Raw genomic sequence first — 16,722 nt, 5'->3', positions numbered from 1 at the left:
TTGATTGGAGAGGGAAAAACATATAAAGAAGTTCAGAACATGATGACTGCTCAGTTAAAATTATCTCAAATGCTTTAAAATTGCAACCAAAACCTGAAAAGACAGGAAAGAAAACAGAAAACTACTATTCAAATGGATAGGAGAATAGCTAAAATGGCAAAGCCAATAATCAACTTCAGGAAGATCAAAGAAGGTCTAAAGTTACCTGTGAGTACTGGTACAATTAGAAGACACCTATGTGAAGCCAAGCTATTGGCAAGAAGCCCCCGCAAAGTCCCATTGTTGAAAAAGAAAAAAAAAAGATTACAATTTGCCAAAGAACATAGTGACTGGCCTAAAGAGAACTGTCACAACATATTGTGGACTGATGAAAGCAATATTGTTCTTTTTGGGTTTAGCGGCCGCAGACAATTATTCAGATGACCCCCAAATACAGAATTCTAGCCATAGTACAATGTGAAGACTGTTAAGCATGATGATACAAGCACCATTATACAGTATGAGGATGTCTCTCATACTATGGTGTTGGGCCTATTTATTGCATACCAAGGATCATGGATTAGTTTCAATACATCAAAATACCTAGTTAGGTTGCCTTAAGCTTAAAGGACCAGTAACATCAAAAAAAAATGTTTAAAAATTCGTTAGTGCACAACAAAAAATAAACACCAAGACAAATAAAACTTTTAAAAAGCAAAGCCATCCACACTGCAGCAATCGATTTCTCCTCCCTGGAAATTCACTGAAAGGCATCCTCCTCGCGACGTCCAGCAGCAGCAGTGTCTCTCCTTCCCCGTGCATCGGCTTCCCTCCTACGCTCTCCACCTTTCTCTCTATCTTCCCTCCTCCCCTAAGCAGAGATGCTGCGTGTAGTGATTAATAACCAGGCAGAACAGAAAGGCGCTTCTCACTTGCTGGTTTCATAGGAGCGTGTAACTCCTGCCTTCCCCTGGGCTCTCCCGGCGCCGGACTGAAGACTACAGACAACAGCTCTCAGGCACTCGTGCACCGCTGCTGTCTGAGCAAATCGTTAGTCTCTGCACTGAGCACTCCATTCGGTGTTTGGCAAAGAAAATGCCGGCACCGGCCACTTACTCTTGAAGTGTATGGGATAAGCGCTGCAGCCTTCACTCTGCCGGAATGAGCGATCCAACCGGCGCACAAGTGCCTGAGAGCTGTTGTCTGTAGCCAAACACTGACTGCCGGGCGAAGAATCATGGGCACAGTGAGTACCCTCTGCTTTTCCATAGGCACTGCTAGAGAGGGGCGAGCAATTCGACTGGGGCAATGGCACGCGCAGCTGAAGCTACTTTGCGCTGTCCTAGCACTGGAACTCGCTTCCGCTGACTATACTGCCACTTAGCAGTTCAGCTGGGATTGTGTTTACTGCTGCCTGGGATGAGAAGCGCTGACATTCTGGGACCTCGGGGATTTGGTAATTGCGAAGTACTCCGTGCTGTACTGTGCCCATCTGGATATAGAACAGGAGTAGAACAGGCACCGACAACTATCTGTAGCGAAGGACTGATAGCACAGGCACTGGCAGCACAGGAAGAGGTATTTGCACAGAGGTGGAGAAGAAGATGGGGGCAGAGAACACAGTGTCACTAGAATAGCCAGGGAGGAGAAATCAAACGCCGCAGTATGGATGGTCGCCGTTTCTGTAGAGGACAGGAAGTGGAATTTCTGTAAGTTATTTCTTAATAAAGGCTTTGCTATTTTAAATTTTTTTTTGTCTTGGTGTTTTTTTTTCGTGGTATTGTAATGAATTCTGTAAAATAAATTTTTGATGTTACTGGTCCTTTAAGAGGAAATGCGCTAGAAATGGGCAACAACCCTAAACACACCAGTAACTGAGCAACATCTTGGTTCCAGACCAAAAAGATTAACGTTAAGAAGTGGCAAGCCCAATCCCCGAACCTTGATCCAATAGAAAACTTGTGGGGTGACATCAAAAATGCCGTTTCTGTGGCAAAAACAAATGCTGAAGAATTGTGGAATGGAACAGGTGTCAGAAGTTGGTCCACTACATGCAATACAGATGTGCAGTTCTCAGAAACAGTGGTTATACAACTAAATAATAACATTTTGAAACATTTCCCAGTTCATAAAGTGAATCTTTGAGTTTGTAAAGCTGAATGCAGATACTACTATTGATAATAGTGATAATTCCTTTTCTTCACTTTCTGTATAACACAAATTTGATTAATGTTTCTTCATGTTTTCATTTGGAATAGAATGTGTAATGTTCCCAAAGCATTTGTGTGTATGGAAATAAAAGCTATTATAAGGATTTTAAGCTTCATTCACTTTTTTAAACACACTATTATTTTGAACACATCTGCAACTCTCAAGAGGCTCATCAACACCTAGTCCAGGCCCAGAGAAACTTAGAACTGATGTGTCAACACAACTAGAAACAAATTACTTATTACAGTCAGAAAACATTTGAATCTGGAGACTAAAACAGCAAGACATTTGCTTATTTAGCACAAACTGCAACCCCCATAGTTATAAACATTATCACGGATAATACAGAGGCCCTCAGTATGCACCCTATGGACATAGCCACAATATTTGCAGACTATTTTAGGGAAGTATATAAACAACCAGTTCCCCAATAGGAAACAGAACCACTACTTGAGCGCCCTCAGACAATCACAATTAAGCATAGAGCAAATTGACTTCTTAGACAATAACCCAGCAAGAAATAGAGCTAGCAATTGCAGGCCTACCTTCCAAAAAGACCCCGGGGCTGGATGTCTACTGGCAGCGTGGTATAGACTATTAAGTAAACAGGTATCCTCCCCCCTTGGTAACAATATTCAATGAAGCTTTAGAGACTACAACTTTTAAAGCATTCTTCTATGATGCAATTCTCACTCTAATTCATAAATAAGGGAATCGCCTGCACTATGTGAATCCTACTTGCCAATCTCTCTGATTAATACAGATACTAAAATACTGGCTTGAAGTTTATATAATTTTCTAGTAGACGTAAGTATAAAGATCCAAGTTATGGTAAGATCTGCTATCCAGAAAGCCCCAGGTACTGAGCATTCTGGATAACAGGTCCCATACTTTTACTGGTTTGCAGAATTGGTGTACCTAGCTGATTGCCTAGACCTGCCAAGGGTCGAATCATCTGAAGTGTGTCAATTAGGTTTGATCGATGACCTTATCCACCAGAACCACATGAAAATTATCAGGAGATTAACCTTATACTATGCTAAAAAATTATCATGAAATGCATGAGTAACACACCAGCGAATGTAGAGGATTGGGTAACTTTGATAAACAAAACCCTTCAAATGATTAAGTAACATATATTGGCAGAGGTTCAAAAATTTGATATTATCTAGGCCCCTTGGATAAATGCTAATCTGACCCTAGATCTCCCTGGTGATTCTCTGTAAGCGAAGGATTCGCCAGTTTGTCAGCTGCAAATAAGCTTCTAAGAAAAGCATCCGGGGGCAACTACATAAAATGCGATAGGTAATCTTCCCCCCTTATATTGTTACTGATCGAATTACTGTAAATCTGATCTAAATACCGTATACCTAATTTTACCTCCAAAACCTCCAAAAACTTATTGACTCGAGTATAAGCCTAGGGTGCATTCCAGTACACACTGTGTTGTGATGTCTGTATGTACTGACGCAGCAGCTGTCATGTAAACTATATAAAAGCAGTGGATGGATGGTAGGGAGATTTTATGGAGAGAAAACACATATTATGCTCCTTTGTGATTTGGACATTGTGTTATTCATATAGGACAGCTGAATTGGCACCTGCAGCATTTGTAATGAAAAGGCAACAATGTAAAAGGTAGTTTGTCTACTTAGTTTATGCCAATGGCAATGCAGGTTTTAATAGAGGTTTTATCTATTATTATCCTTATATTATATGTGACATCTGTCAGGGCTGCTGCCATCTGGTAATTGATCAGCCATCCCCTGATGTTGATACCACTACCTGCAGTTGGTTTGTGGTCAGGTTGTGAGAAGTTTGTATATTTAACAAACAACTATTTCTTATGTAACCTTTACATAATAAATATATGAATAAAAATAATGAAATAGGAGGGCGATTTAAACAAGCTGTTTGTTGACAGTGTCTTGAGATCTTCTGATCCCCAGCTAAATGTCTACTGGTAGATACTGACCTTCTTTTTGGGCACCCCTGCATTAAGGCAAGATAGCAACAGCAATACCTTATATTAGTATAGCTCAAGTAGCAGCCCTCCAGTTACTTCGAAAAGTACATCTAATGCTGAAGGATCTCAGACTAGATATTCCTACTTTGAAAAGAAAATAGGGGCCTACAAATTTTGTTTTACCCTAGGCCCAAAGCCATGGTTTTAAAATAGAGGTATGTATGTGTCTCAAAATGATGCATCCATATGTAATACAGCATAAAACATAACATATAAACCCCTTTATTTCCACCTGTGACTGTTTGTTAGTAGGAGGCCTTTATCCAAGGGGATTAATTTAAATTATTTATTTTAAAAATAAATAAATAAAAATTTGTGTTTAACCCATTCGCTGCCTATTTGGTACATTTATTGCCAGACCATATTGAACATTTTGTACTCTTTCTCATTAAGGGCCTTTACTGGGGGGGGGGGGGTACTGGGGGGGGTACGTTAGTTTACCCAGGACAACAACATTGTTTTTTTTGGGACAACCTGGGTTTTCAAAATATGCTTAAAGTTTGGTGCATTTCCACTTCTGTAAAAAATATAGGCTTCTAAGTGTCTAATAAAATGAAAAAATAATGTCACATAGTACAATCACATATATTAGAAACATAATTTATTTTATGTACAAGAACATAGCCATAGGTTTACCCTAGAAAACTACGAATAACAGATTCTGGAGAATTAAAAATGTGTAAATATATCTATGTCCTTCAAACAACGAAGTTCAATTCTTTCCTAAAGTTATCATTTTTTGTGGAAATTGGTAAAGTTTTTGAAAAATTACCTCAAAGCTTACAATCTACAGCATCATATCTCCCACACATCATTACCAGTGTAAAACACCTTAACTATGAATGCCAGGAGTTCACTGAACAGTTTGATGCCCAATATGTATTGGTTTATCAATATGTATGTGGCATATCGGGGCCACAAAATGTAGACACTCCATTCAAGCTATCAGTTCTTTAATTCCAGATACTGCAAAATCAACACATTTACATTATTGGGGGACAAAGATAAATAAAAGTTCGCCCCAGAAAACCATAAATTTTCACATTCCCCCGAATCCAAATTGGGTATGCATGTCTTTCTACTCCAAAGCACCAAGCTGCAAACCTTTCCTAAATTTGACGATTTTGGAGACATTTCCAGAAATCACCTCAAAATGTCCACCCTGCAGCATCTTATATCCCACATACTATTAGGTATCAAGATAAATCACCCCAAATAGAAAAGTCTGGGGTCCACTGAACAGTTTGATACCCAATGTACATAGGTTTATCAAAGTACATGGCATGTAAAGACCCCAGAATCTACCTTGTGCATATTTATTTCATGGCTCACATTTACACGAATTTATAAACACGGTTTTATGTGGGATAAAAGGTCCAAAAAAATTATAGTGACCCCTGAAAACCATATATTTTTGGTATGTACACATTCTTATGAATCCAAAATGGTTATTATGGCTTAATATTCCAAACTACTCAACTGCAAAGCTATGCTAAAGGCAGCAGTTTTAATCACATCTCAAAATCGCTTAGAATATTGCAATTGGCCACATTTATCTCACCCAATTTCTTACATATAATTGTAAAACAATATTGATGCCAATGGTCTACTGAACAGTTTGATGCCCAATGTGCATAGATATAACAAAGTATATATACACGACAAGAATGGGACTTATCCCCCTGCCCATGTGACCCCAAATTGCTCAGTTTTAAAGAAATGCTCCAAAGTGTAAAGTAAAAGGCAATATTTATTATTCAACACTATGCCAATATCAAGTTAAAACCAATTAAAATGAAACTAAGCAGCGCTGCATGTGCAAAAGGGATCCCTTGCTATAGTCTCTAAGTATACAACAACGCAGATAGCAATTCGTATGCTGTAATGTGAAAGTAGCGTATCTGGAACCAAACCGGAGCGCTCCAGTAATGAACCACAATCTCAATTTTTGCGAGAGTAAGCAGTCCCAGTCAATCCGGTATTAATATTCAATAAGGCACCCCTCTAACACAAGTCTCCTCGAGATGTCGGTGTGCTACACCATTAAATGTTAAGAGGGATGCACCTGCATTATTAGCCAGAACCTTCACGGAAAACTCAATCTTGTGTGGGTGGACGCGGACATTTGGATTTGCCAAAGAGGCCGACAGGCCATGGCCTGAATGGCGTGTCTAAAGATATTGGTATCTCCCAACGTGACCCGCTCAATTGAAATGTAAGCAGCAGATGCTGTAATATATTTGGATTTTGCCAAAGCTTTTGATACAGTGCCCCCACAACTGCTTTCTAAACAAAGGACTGTTGAGCTTAATATTATTTGCACATGAAGAAGAAAACTGGCTACAGAGGGTGGTTGTTCTCAATTTCGAGTAAGGTCTTAGTGGGGGCCCTCAGGGCTCTGTATTGGGTAAACTTAGGGTAGGGTATTGTATCAGTGTTTGCAGATGACAGAACACTATGTAGCACAATGAATTCCACCCAGGATGTGGCATCCTTGCAGCAGGATATTGACAAACTGGCAATCTGTGTGGCTAAGTGGCAGACTGTTGATAAATGTAAGCCACTTATACCCTTCACTAGGGTAATCCATAATGGAAAATAACCTTGGAGTCCTTGTAGATAAACTTGGTTGAAGCAAGCAATGTCATCAGTAGCTTCAACGGTAAACAAGATCTTGAGCTTTATTAAAAGTGGCATAGATGCGTGGGAGGAGGGTCATGTCAGACAAATTTGATCGCTATTTCTGATGAGGTAAGTAAGATGCTAGACAGCATAGGAGCAGTAGATGTGATCTATTTGCATTTTTGCCAAAGCGTTTGATACAGTGCGCGAACCTGTGCTCGCGTGCGTATGCGCGAACCTGCGCATGCGCAGAAGCGAAAAAGACGCGTTAACAACCAGACAGTCGGGAACCAGACTTGGGGTAGGCGACAGAGCAGGTACGTGCCTGGCGCCCCCCCAGCTTTGCGCCCTAGGCACGTGCCTACTCTGCCTACCCCTAGTTCCGGCCCTGTAGGGTAAAGAGGGTGGTTGTTAATGGTACATTTTCTACTTGGAGTAAGGTTTTTAGTGTGTGTCCCTCAGGGCTCTGTATTAGGTCCACTTTTATTTAACTTTTTCATTAATGAAACAAACTGGCAATCTGGGCAGCTAAGTGGCAGATGAGATTCAATGTTGATAAATGTAAAGTCATGCACCACTTATACCCTAAATGGGACTGCACAAAATTGAAAAGGACCTTGGAGTCCTTGTAGATAATAAACTTGGCTGTGGCAAGCAATGCCTGTCAGCAGCTTCAAGGGCAAACAAGGTCTTGAGCTGTATTAAAAGGTGCATAGATTTGAGAGAGAAAGGGGTTATTTTTCCATGGTATAGAGCACTGGTAATTCCCCATCTAAAAGATGCAGTACATTTTTGGTCCAGTGCTCAAATAGGACATTATCGAATTAGAGAGAGTCCAGAGAAGGGCAACTCAGCTTGTAAAAGGTATGGAAAATCTCAGCTATGAAGAAAGAATGGCCAAGTTGGGGTTGTTCACGCTGGAGAGGCGCTTAAGGGGTGATATGATAACTATAGATAAATATACAAGCTTTAAGAAGGGGTTGGAAGGCTATTTAGCAAGTGAGGGAATATACGGTTATGGAAGATAGCTTATGGTACAAGCTGATCCAGGGCCTGTCCTTCATTGATAAAACTGGTGTGTTTGCTTCAGTGTATATAAACAAGCTGCTGTGTAGCCATGGGGGAGGGCAGCCACTCAAAGCTGAAACAGGTTACGCAGCAGATAACAGATAAACTGTGTTGTTACAATGGGATTCTTGTAAATTAACTGTAATCTACTGTGTATCCTGTGATAGAATATCTGCCCCCATGGCTACGCAGAAGTTTGCTTACATAAACCATAGTAGAGTTTCTGAAGCAAACTCTGAAGCAAACACACCAGTTTTACCAATGCAGGGCAGCACATTATATTTTCATTCCTTTAAAACATTTTAATTTTTTTATGTTACTGTTCCTTTAAGAAGGGATTGGCTGGCTTTTCAGCAAGTGAAGGAATACAGGGTTATGAAAGATAACTCATAGTACAAGTTCATCCAGGGAGTGGTCCAATTGCCATTGTGGAGTCAGGAAAACTTTAAAAAGGTTGAACTTGATGGACGTGGGTCTTTTTATTTGCAATTTTCTTTTTTTCTCTGTCATTTTCAGAAAATAATAATGATGGTAGTTTGACAGTAATAATGACAATTCCTATCACTGACAGAATCATTTGTCCTCATTTTAAACTAACTACTCACATGCGAATACTTTAACACCAGACTGTGTATTGGCCTGAAACACAATCTCTTTGGTATTTTATAAATTGCAGTTAGCATGCTGGAAAATCTAGGTTGTTGGAATATTTTCAGTATACAAATACAAAAGATCAGTTAAGAACCGACTACTTTAAAGATTCTTCTAACGCATGTTATTTTTATAAAACAGAAACATATCGCACTGTTCTGGTATTTATAAACTCCTATGGGAAGTCTAAAACATTCTCGAGAGAACAAATTTACATGCTTCAGCAAACTTGTAGATTAATGTTTAACAATTTCACCAGGTTTTTCTGAGTAAACACTAGGAAAGCTACATTACCTGCTACCTGAATTACCAATTTGTGCTGCACTTTCTGTCAGAAAAGTCTTCCTTGATGAAAGTTCCAATTCGGAACTGAAACTTTGGATTTAAATAAACCTTTTTTGCACAAGGTTCATTTATATTCTCTCTCTCTCTCTCTCTCTCTCTCTATACACACACACAGATATAATATATATATATATATATATATATATATATATATATGTAACACTAACTTGAGCTATGCAGACCAAACGGGGTTAATGTCCAGTTAGTGGACTAGATTAGAGCATGGGTTACACGTGACTCCAACACTTCAGGCTCCACAGGCTACTGTGCAATAAAAATAGAAAGAATGGACGCCAGGAGGTTCTTGCAGTAAAGAACAAAAATTAACAGTTTATTTGTGCAAGATAAATAACCCACAGGGTTACTTACAATACTGAGGCATATGCAGTATGAAATAGCAGCGAACTAGGACAGGCAGATGAGACAGCTAGGAATGTGAGTATGTAGTCAAGTAGTAAGGCACACTTCCAGGCAGATGTACCTTGAAGTGGTCCGGATCCCACCCAGCAGAGTGGTCAGGGAGAAGAAATCTAAGCCTGACACCCTATCCACTGTGGTCCCTTCACTAAAGACAATTGTACATCCTGGGAAGCTACTTCCTGATACAATCCTTGATGGAGCACAAAGCTGCTCTCTCCCTCTCTCTCCTCTCTGTCTTACTCTCCTAGAGAGTCTATAACAGATCTAATCCTGTCTCTAGCAAACCTCATTCACTGGTCCCTCTAGGACAGAATGGCTTTATTGAGCTTTGGTGTACCCAGGCTCAATGGGAACATCCAGATGGTTAGGACACCAGAAGCCAAAGAGGAAGATCTAACCCTTTACATACAGTGTGGCAGGAAGTGGTCATTACACCTCTTGGCCAATAACCAAGATAGGTAGATTAACACTAGATATATGGGCTTTTGGCCAGCAACTAAAGAAAAGGAGGAAGGGATTTAAAGCCATAGGGGCATATTAACCCTATGGGTCCCTACATATGTATTGGATGTTATGCCTGTCCAAGAAATCATCCAAGACAATGTTAAAAACATTAACAGAATCAGCCATCACAACATCCACAGCTTAACTGCCCTCACTGTGAAGAACAACCTACACTGCTTCAAATGAAAGTTATTTTCCTTTAGTCTTAAGGGGTGGCCTCTGGTGCTGGATCCTCTTTATGGGTAAGAGTCCCCTACTATAATGTCCTGTAATATACTCGTAAAGTATAATCATGTCCTCTCACCTATAACGTGGCAAAATTATGTTTTTATCCCTTGAGTTTATACCCTTTTTATGCAAGACAGAACTTTATTTGCTTTAGTAGCCACAGAATGACACTGACTACAAAATCCCTTAGATCCTTCTCAATTAAGGAAACTCCCAACACACTGCCATTTAGTGTATAACTTGCATTTATATTATTTTTGCCAAAGTGCATAACCTTGCATTTATCAAATGACTGCAAAGAGGCAGCATTCCTCATAGAACCTATAGTTCTGCACAAGTTTGTTTCATCAGCAAAACTATAAATAGTACTTTCAATGCCCACCTCCAGGTCATTAATAATAAAAACGAGTTGAAAATCAAAGGACCATGTAAAGAGCCCTGCAGTACTCCCAGAGGTGTTTCTGGGGTTTTCGCTGCCTGAGGCGGCTATTCAGATGCTGCCCCCCCTCACACCCAAAGCCTACCTTTCCGAGTGCCTTGCCTTGTACGTTATATATCACAGACTAGTGCCATTTCTGGCACAGACAACTGGGCCACCATTGATGCGCGATTTTAATTTATTTACACATTAGTCAGTGTCTTTAGAGTAATATTGATTCTAAATAAACGCTGTGTACAATACATAAATCACTTTTGTACTGCTTGGCTAAACAGAAACGGTCATTCAGAACAAAGTCACTGAATTAAATTGTCACAGGATTAAATTGTCACTGCATAAAATCAAACTTTCTGACAGAAGTTGAAGTGAGACAAATCAGGGGCATAACTAGTCCAGTTACTGGGACCCACAGCATATTAATTGTAGGGCCCCAAAATGTGCCACTTCATATTTTGATATTTCAAGATGCAATACAGTGAGATGACTGTCATCTTGAAAATTAATTTTTTTTCTACACAGTTTTCTATTTTCTATATTATATTTTCCTCACAATTAAAACATAATTGCTGAAAGGTACAATTGTTTACCATAGCAAGCACCAAATAGAAATACGATTATTGTAACTTATTTTCAAGTTTAACAGCATAAACCATTGGATTGAATAAAAGATCTACTATGAATATCTATTTATGAAAAAGAAGTTACTACATCCCTGAAATTAGAGAATTCTAGCAATAGTGCCCTCCCCTTTTCCCACACATTGCACAGTAAAGGACTTCACTAATGCTGGGTAAATATTTATGTTCATCGCAACACTAAAACTAAATAATGTAAGAGAAAGCCAAGCCAGCCTCTGATGCAATGTAACATACCCAAACCCGCCCAGGGCTCTTAATTAAAGGGCTAAGTCCAGTTGGGGGGAGGGGGGTGAGAACACGTGCTCTATGTCTTACAATTGGGACATGAGTTTATTGATAAGTATACATTTTAATTCACCCAAGAGAAGTACATGTTTTCTCCAAAACAAAGCTACGTTTCCTAACCAACCCCAATAAAGCCATGGCAGAATCGCCCAAAGTCCGACTTGCCGAGCAGTAATGATGGCTCAGGAGAAGTGAGGCTTGGCAGGCCATGTCATACCTGTCACTTTCCATCTACTGCACATAATATAGCCCCAGCTGCCAGGTCTATGGCACAGAACAAACACCCACACTGCCACTACATTACATGTTACTGGACACAAACTCAAATGTGAGGCACTGTACATTTGCAAAAAGAAGTATACAAACATCCAATAAACACCTCTAGCACCATCCATAAATGTTAAACAAATGCTCAACCTCATCATATTAGACCTCAGTAGATACAGAAAGCAAAAGTATGAAGGGCACAACACAAACCACTGTATTTAGCTGCTAGTTTTTATTGGTCTCACAACATGTTACAGATCATTGGGACCCTTTCTCAAGTGTTAATAGATAGAAAGTGCTTAAACATTTAAATAGTTGATACACCCATTGCACCTCCCCCTGCACAGTCATGCAAATTAAAGTCATTAAATTAGTGCCAGCTCATCAAGATAGCAGTGGCTAATACAAAAAAATATGTGCAATAAAACAGTACTTTATATACGTTATACTTACATTCAGTCAATACATAAGTATTTTAATAAGGCTTGAGATATGATACTACTCAACAAGAAGTCTACCTATCATGTTTTAACAAAAATATGATTTAGACCTGATCATTTAGATCCAAATGTGTAAAAATAAATAAATAAATAAATAAATAAATAAATGAAAAGCTCCTTTTCCAAGGAAGAGCTTCTCGCAACAGATCAGACAACACAGGAGGTAAATTTAGTTGTTAACATTACCACTTTTAAACGGTCAGATGCAGAGAAGTCAGTCTTGAATAAAGGATTGAGTTTTGTCCCATATTATAGAGTGGATTATTTAGACTGGGACATTGAATTCCATCATTTTATCAGAACCCTGAAACTTAAAATGCATTTTTGTGGGGGCTGTATGATATAAACTCTTTTCTCAAAGCGACGTTATACCTTGTGTTGCAAACACCTCTTTAGAAATGTTTAAGTAGGTGGAATGCATGGAGGAAAACTGTTAGGGACAACAAAAGATCCCATATAATTTAACGCTTAATAAAAAGAAAGCATTGGAGTGTTTGAAAAAGAATCATGACATTGTTATCAAAAAGGCAGATAAGGGTGGAGCATTGGTGATAATGGAACCATTGGCATAAATTGTGGATACCTTTTTACAACATACAGACAAAAATACCCTGTCATAGACAATACTAAGAATTGCCTCTGCTAAGGGTGAAGACACACGTTGTGATTCGCAGGCATGACTCATCTCAACTTTTTTAAAAATCCAATCACTGCGATGAATTGCGGCGACTTACCGGCCATAGATAAACATACAAGTTACTGCCTGCTGCCAGGATAACTCTTGGGTCTTTTGAGTTATGGCAATTAGTCACCACGACTCGTTTCAAAAGTCACAGTGACAAATTGCCAAGTGTGTGTTCACCCCGAAACACAGGTAGTGTTATAGTAAAGCCAATTAAAACTACTAGTAGCTCTTTGTGTCTTCACCCTTAGAAGGGCACAACATGTCTTTAAGTTTGCAGATTAGTTTATGTAGGGCAAACAGGTAGGGGCATTAAAATTACAATCAAAGAACATAAGGGTGATATTAGTAACTACAAAGAAGGTACCCAGACTGACACCACATTTGCCTGCCATTTTAGGGCTCTTAAACAGGAGCGTCTTTTTCTGTGTTTAATGAATGTTAAAATGCAGGTTTGAGCTCAAATTTGCTAATTGATTCCAATATAGTCTGCCTGGCTGTACTCATGAGCATTCCGAGTTACATTTTAATCCGTTTGTGTTTTGGTGTATTTGTTTAGATGCAGCATTCTGCATTTACTTACACTTGACGCACATTCAGCTATAAGTAGAATAGAGGGTTGCATTTGAAATGGAAAAAAACTCATTAAGGGCAGAGACACATGGTCAGATTCGGGAAGATTAGTCGCCCTACAACAAATCTCTTCTTCATGGATGAAAATGGCCGGCGGGATAACAATCGGAGCGCTTCATTTTCTGAAGTCACCTGAAGTTTCCTTGTGGGGCAACTTCGGTAAACTAAGCGACTAATCTCCCTGAACTGCTTCCTGCCGGCTAGAATGCAAATCGCCGGCGGGAAGGCAGGAAAAGGCAGTTTGGGAGATTAGTCACCCCAAAGAAGAGGAGATTTGTCACCGGGCAACTAATCTCCCTGAATCTGACCGTATGTCCCTGCCCTTAAATGCAATATATGCGTTTTTTTGAGTGCATGTGAAAAACGCAGGAAAAAATGTCCATGCATAAGAGCCATTAAAGAGGCAAAACATTATCAATGTCAACTTAAGTCGGTAGCTTTAGAGGTTGTTCAACCGCAGGTTAGGGATGGTGATTTTAAACTGAACTCAATGTTACCTGCAATGCCGGGCCAACGCGGGCAGGTGACCTAGGAAGCCTGGCTGGGCAAAGCACCCAATACGCAAGTGCGCGAAAAACACGAGTGTGCATGCGCGGAAAAAAAAACATGAGTGCGCATGCGTGAAAAAACAAAAGTGCGCATGCATGAAACAAAGATACGCGCTAGAGAGATCGCGCACGTCGGCCAGAGCAGGGACCGGACTAGGGGATAGGAGAGGCAGAGAAGGTGTGTGCCTGGCGCCCCTCCAGCTTTGCGTGCCTACCCCTAGTTCCGGCCCTGGTTACCTGTGGGCTTAAATGAAGTATGTAGTATAAACTGTTTTCTGTAATATGTTAACCTTATATTTCTATTTAATTTCAGATATCATTGATGGCGGCCCTAGTATAACCTATGGAGATAATTCATAATACTAACCCTTTAAGCCCTTATAGACACTAAAAGTGGCCATACACGTAGATCGTAGCAATGTCGCCAAACAAGCCGATCTCCCCCCCCCGATATGCCCAAATTGAGGTGGCCGATATTGGGCTGATCCGATTGTGGGCCCTAGGGCCCAACCATTGAATCACAATGCATCTGATATGGGCGGTATATGATATTTTGGTTAAAACATGACAGGTCGACTACTTGTTGAGTAGTATTGCGTATCAAGCCTTATTAATATACATATATAATGACTGATAAGTATATACTGTAAGTATAACATGCATACAATGACCATTTTATTACACAGAATTTTTTGTATTAGCCACTGTTGAACTATAACATTCAACTATGTAGATGCAAATATATTGGAGGGGATTTGGATTGCCCATTGTCCTGGTACAAAGCATTAAAACATCTATAAATCCAATATAGGCTATCCATATGGAATGGTTTTTAACATGCTGAAACAAATATCGTATTATTTAATTCATTTATGCAACTTGTATGGTGCCTGAGTATATTTCATTGGGGACTTTTAACCAAGAAAGAATCCGTTTGACTGTAACTTGGACTTTATCTTGATGAGCCAGCACTAATTAGATGAATTTAATGTGCATGACTGTGCAGGGGGAGGTGCACTGGGTGTATCAACTGTTTAAATGTTCAAGCACTTTGTATCTATTGACACTTGAGTAAGGATCCCTCTAAACTGAAACATGTCGCGAGACCTATAAAAACTACCAAAGTACTGCATTTTTTTTTCTGCTCCCTGCTTACTTTTGCTTTTCTATATAAACAGAAGTAGAACATGTTAATATTGGAAGAGGGAAACTTTTATACATGTATTTTTTAAAGCCTTTTAAACATGTGGGTGTAAAACACCTTTCCTTAATATGCATAAAAACCTGACTTTCTTGAGAAATCATGAGCGCATGGTTAGCCACAGCAGGTAGGCAAAGAGCCCAGCCCTTTCATGTCGCGCCTGGGGGAAATGACAAGCAGACGCACACCTAGAGCACACAGTGTTACACACACACTGACTGGGGCACAGTCTGCTGCTTCCGTGAAGCACCAACGCCTCGCCTCTCCCCACTGCAGTGATTTACCTGCACCATTCAGATCCTCCTTCCGAGTTGCTCTGGCTAGCTCAGCCGACTCTCCTGACAGAACTGAAATGATAAATCCAGGGCAGCTTTGTATTGTACCAAGGATCCTGACAGAGAAAAGCAGGTGGTGGTGGTGCTATCTCTCTCTCTCTTTTTCTTCTTTTCTATTCCAGGAAGCAAAGCCAGAGCGCTGCGTTGCTGTCCCACACAAGCCTCCTCCTTTTCTTTCTGCACCTTCCCCCTTCCTCTTGTCAGTGTGGGGCTCCACCTATCAGGCTGCCTATGTATATTTTATTTTCATTGATCAGTCCATCAGCAGGGTCCTCGTACAAATATCCAGTGCGATCCACTTAGAAAAAAAGCCGTCTGTTTGATGGCTTCTCCTTTCCTTTTCTCAGCCCTCCTCTGTGTGTGACATCAGCTGGATCCTCCCCTGAGCCTCTTGAACTGCTTTCCAAAAGCAAATATATCAACAAAGTGTAGATAGCACTCCCCAGGCTGTTTCTCCTGCCCTGACATGCTTTTCACTGTGTCTTGCAAGCTCTGTGTCAGTTACTGCAACTCGCCTGAATTATATGCTATTCTGAGTTCTAAAACATGAGCAGGCATACAACATAGCTGTGAAGTGTTTTTATACAGGTCATGGAACTCCAAGGTAACTTCTATTATCCTCATATTTTGCAACTGGGGGTACTTTATTTATTATAATACACTAGTTTCAGTGAGTCATGTGACAGAAATGACATCAGAACTCAGAGTTTATAACTGATGACATCAGAACTCAACGTTTATAAGGATATAATTTACAAGATATTGTGTATTTTGTGTATTATACTGAAATGATGCTGTATCTGCTGTAAGGGAGACAGCAGAGATCCTCCAGCACAGTTTGGGAAGCAGACTGCAATCCTGCCAGAGACGTTCCAAGCCTCCAGCGCAATACAGAGAGTTAAGGAGCGAGACCTGCGGCCTACATGCAAGTTGCTTAGTATTCGACTTTCCTGCCTCACATCTCAGTAGTAAGTGTGCAGCAGTACTCAGTACAAACTCAGTGATCCTGGGAGTGAACTTTTGTTTAAGGGCCCCAACGTTGCTGGCTTTTAGGACCATTGAAGAGCTCCCAAATATCCATATATTATTTGGCTCTGATAACTTTAAGAACCTAATTTCCATTTTTTAACATGGAAATTA

The 16,722-nt window shown here is 40.0% G+C and overlaps 1 protein-coding gene across 2 annotated transcripts in view; it reads right to left on the bottom strand.

Annotated features, from left to right (window-relative positions):
- The window catches only part of ptpn3.S (protein tyrosine phosphatase non-receptor type 3 S homeolog), a 139,194-nt gene that overhangs the window by 101,230 nt on the left and 21,242 nt on the right, over positions 1 to 16,722 (bottom strand). Inside the window, 1 exon segment of one of the 2 annotated variants that reach the window (NM_001092193.1) lies at positions 15,532 to 15,635. The exons of the other annotated variant lie outside the window; for it this stretch is intronic. The gene's annotated coding sequence lies outside the window, so the exon portion shown is untranslated. 2 annotated transcript variants of the gene reach the window in all.

This window comes from Xenopus laevis, chromosome 6S (assembly GCF_017654675.1).
Source record: "Xenopus laevis strain J_2021 chromosome 6S, Xenopus_laevis_v10.1, whole genome shotgun sequence".
Lineage (NCBI taxonomy): Eukaryota > Metazoa > Chordata > Amphibia > Anura > Pipidae > Xenopus > Xenopus laevis.
Note: the sequence above shows the minus strand (reverse complement) of the source record. Positions and strands in the feature narration are given on the sequence as shown.